This window comes from Salvelinus fontinalis, chromosome 5 (genome assembly GCF_029448725.1).
Source record: "Salvelinus fontinalis isolate EN_2023a chromosome 5, ASM2944872v1, whole genome shotgun sequence".
Taxonomy (NCBI): Eukaryota; Metazoa; Chordata; class Actinopteri; order Salmoniformes; family Salmonidae; genus Salvelinus; species Salvelinus fontinalis.
Window position 1 is genome coordinate 45213787 of NC_074669.1, and position 3817 is coordinate 45217603.

The 3817-nt window shown below is 39.7% G+C and overlaps 1 pseudogene; it reads right to left on the bottom strand.

Moving 5' to 3' along the window:
* Positions 1-805: 805 nt before the first annotated feature.
* LOC129854779 (COMM domain-containing protein 2-like) lies at positions 806-2730 on the bottom strand (annotated as a pseudogene).
* Positions 2731-3817: the final 1087 nt, after the last annotated feature.

A 3817-nucleotide genomic window follows, 5' to 3' on the forward strand; every position in this document is an offset into this window, starting at 1 on the left:
CAGTAAGCTCCAAAAGTATTGGGACAGTGACAAATATTTTGTAGTTTTGGCTCTGTACTCCAGCACTTTGGGTTTCAAATGATACAATGACTATGAGGATAAAGTGAAGACTATCAGATTTAATTAGAGGGTATTTTCATCCATATCGGGTGAACCGTTAAGAAATTACAGCACTTTTTGTTAGTCCTCCCCATTTTAGGGGACCAAAAGTATTGGGACAAATTCATGTGTAATAATGTAGTCAAAAGTTTAGTATTTGGTCCCATATTCCTGGAACACAATGATTACATCAAGCATGTGTTGTTTATTTAGGTTTCAGATAATTTTGTGCCCTATAGAAATGAATGGTAAATATTGTATTGTCATTTTGTAGTCACTTTTATTGTAGATTTTTTTATAAATTATAGAATTGAATGTTTAACACTTCTACATTAATATGGATGCTACCATGATTACGGAAAATCCTGAATGAATCATGAATAATGATGAGTGCGAAGGTTAGACGCACAAATATCATACCACCCCAAAAAATGCTAACCTCCCATGTTATTTTAATGGTGAGAGTTTAGCAAGTCTTGGGGGTATGATATTTGTGCGTCTAACTTTCTCACTCGTCATTATTTACAATTCATTCAGGACTATCCAAAATCATGGTAGTATCCACATGAATGTAGAAGTGTTTAGAAACATTCTATTCTTATATACAATAAAAGTGACAATGCATTATTTACCATTCATCACCTGATATGGATGAAAATACCTCAAATTAAAGCTGACAGTCTGCACTTTAACTTCATAGTCATTGTATAATTTCAAATCCAAAGTGCTGGAGTACAGAGCCAAAAAAGCAACAAAAATGTACTGTCCCAATACTTTGGAGCTCACTGTATATGGAAGGAGATGAGAGGTAATCACTTTAGACAACAGAGTTGTATCCTATGTGACATATGCCCATCTCCTATCCCTAATGCAGTGTAAGCTATAACACCCTCTGCTGGCAGGGCTCAATTCAATGTTGACAAAAAAACCAATGTCAGATTGGACCCTATTTGCTGTTACACAGAGTTTCAAGCAGGGAATAGAAGCCTGTTTGATGTTGCACAGGGATCTGTGTAAGAGGGACAATTTGATGTTGAATGCTTTCAGATCAGTGAAGTCCCAGTTCAATAATGTACACAGTTGTGACAGTGGGGGAACTCTATTTTTAGGGCATTCCTCTGACACCGCCTGGTATAGAGGTCCTGGATGGCAGGAAGCTTGTCCCCAGTGATGTACTGGGCCGTAGGCACTACCCTCTGTAGTGCCTTGCGGTCAGAGGCTGAGCAGTTGACACACCAGGCAGAGATGCAACCAGTCAGGATGCTCGATGGTGCAACTGTAGAACTTTGAGGATTTGAGGACCAATGCAAAATCTTCTCAGTCTCCTGAGGGGAAATAGGTGTTGTCGTGTCCTCTTCACGACTGTCTTGGCGTGCTTGGACAATGTTAGTGTGGCAGTGATTTAGTCAGTTCACTGAGAATGTGTCAGATCTCCTTCCTTCGGTCCAAGTAGAGCTGCGGCAGCTGGTTCGGCCACCCTGTGAAGGCCAGCACCGAGTCCTGAAAGTCCACCTCAGGGATCTACAACACATACACACACGGTTCAGGGTAGGCTTCATGCTAATGTTCATTCCAAACTCAAAAGGAACAGTTTCCTGGACTCATCCGAGAGCTGCCTCAAAATGAGTGTGCTATGTAGAGTAAAGTCGGTTAGTGTGCTAGCTGTAGAAAGGGGATATGGCTCTCTGTAGTCACTCACAATGAGTTTGGAGCTCTCGGTGAGCAGGTAAAATGAGTCCCTCCACACCATGCTGTAAGGTTTCTGCGTCAACACTCAGCTTCCCTGGAGAACACGTTTAGAGGAGGGGAAACTAGTTGGCTACAACAGTCTACAATGTAAAAATTGTTGGACAATGAAACAGAATGACAGCATTGCATGGATAAGATGTTATGTAGAGAGGTTTATGAAAGCTTGGAAACTGATACTTACTGGCAGCTCCCTCATAGATCTTAGCATTTGTTCCCTTTCGCAGGAAAACTACCTTTATTCGCTCAAATTCACCAACCACTGATGTGGAAAAAACAGCTATGCTAGCTAGCTCTCAAAATAGTGGCAATGCAATGGTCCTGTGACTCCTGTCCAGAGAGAACCCCAAACAGGCATAGATATGCGCACTCCCTTGTCTATGGAATTTTCACCATTTGCTATACCAACTGTCATTTCAGATCCACTCAAAGGTCTATAGCTGGGCTAGGTTGCTATTGGACAGTAACAGTACAGTTTACAGGCAGAAGTAGTTAGGTAACTAGCCTAACAAAGACAGACTGTCCTGGCTGTCTGTTGCCCATCAAGCTAGGTTTTTATTTAGACTCATAATATAGCACTGTATTTGCTTGAAAACACTACCGAATCTAGTGTTTATTTAGCTAGTCACATGACGACAGCTGGTAACAAGCTAGCTAGCTATAATGCTACTAGTCAAAATATTATTTACCCGCAGAGGACACACTTTTCATGCCACTTTGATCGTGATTTTTGTAGCAGGTAAGGAGGACATTTTCGCTGATTGAAGTCTTTTCCTAAAATTAATCTCAGTTTCCTAACCTGCTACAAAAACGCATACCCACTGAGTCCACCTCTGGTAGAAACCCCAGGTGCTCCTTATGTTTGTCACATAACACCAACAGCATCATTAAAAGTTATACAGTCCAACTCTTATTGTACTAAGTCGACATATGTACCAAGCTACAAAACAATGAAAAATTGACTGCTATCATTTAGCTAGCTAGCTTGGCTAATCAAAGTCACATGACCAGGATAAAATTCCATCACCCATAAAATGAGAAAGCATCATTAAAAGTTATACAGTCCAACTCTTATTGTGCTAAGTCGACATATGTACCAAGCTACAAAACAATGAAAAATTGACTGCTATCATTTAGCTAGCTAGCTTGGCTAATCAAAGTCACATGACCAGGATAAAATTCCATCACCCATAAAATGAGAAAGAAACAAAAACCCAGTGGAAAAAGGTTCTGCATCACTGCCTGGTGAAAATACAGGACATTCTAATGTCATGGCTGTTGAAATTATCACTATTCATCACAATAGGCCACACTATCACCAGGCACTTGAGGGGCTTAACATTAGACAAAGTCTCTAATCTTAAAGAGTGATAACAACCAAGGCATTCTAACATTGATGTCTGGAAGCTGAGGAAAACACACCTTTCAAGATGCCTAAGCTACATACACATCTCCACTCCACTTCTACAAGTAGTAGAGGTATGTTTTTCTTTACTGAACTAAAATAAACACAACATCCAACCATTTCAAATATTTTACTGAGTTACAGTTCATAAGGAAATGAGTACATTTAAATAAATTCATTAGGCACTAATCTATGGATTTCACAACTGGCAATATATATACACAGTGTATACACAGTGCATTCAGAAAGTATTCAGACCCCTTCCCTTTTTCCACATTTTGTTACGTTACAGCCTTATTCTAAAATGTATTAAATCATTGTTTTCCCCTCAATCTACACACAATACCCCATAATGAAAAAGCAAAAACAGGTTTTGAGAAATGTTCATAAATTTATTCAGACCCTTTGCTATGAGACCTGAGAGCTCAGGTCCATCCTGTTTCCATTGATCATCCTTCAGATGTTTCTTCAACTTGATTGGAGCCCACCTGTGGTAAATTCAATTGATTGGACATGATTTGGAAAGGCAGACACACCTGTCTATATAAGACACACCTGTCTATTTCT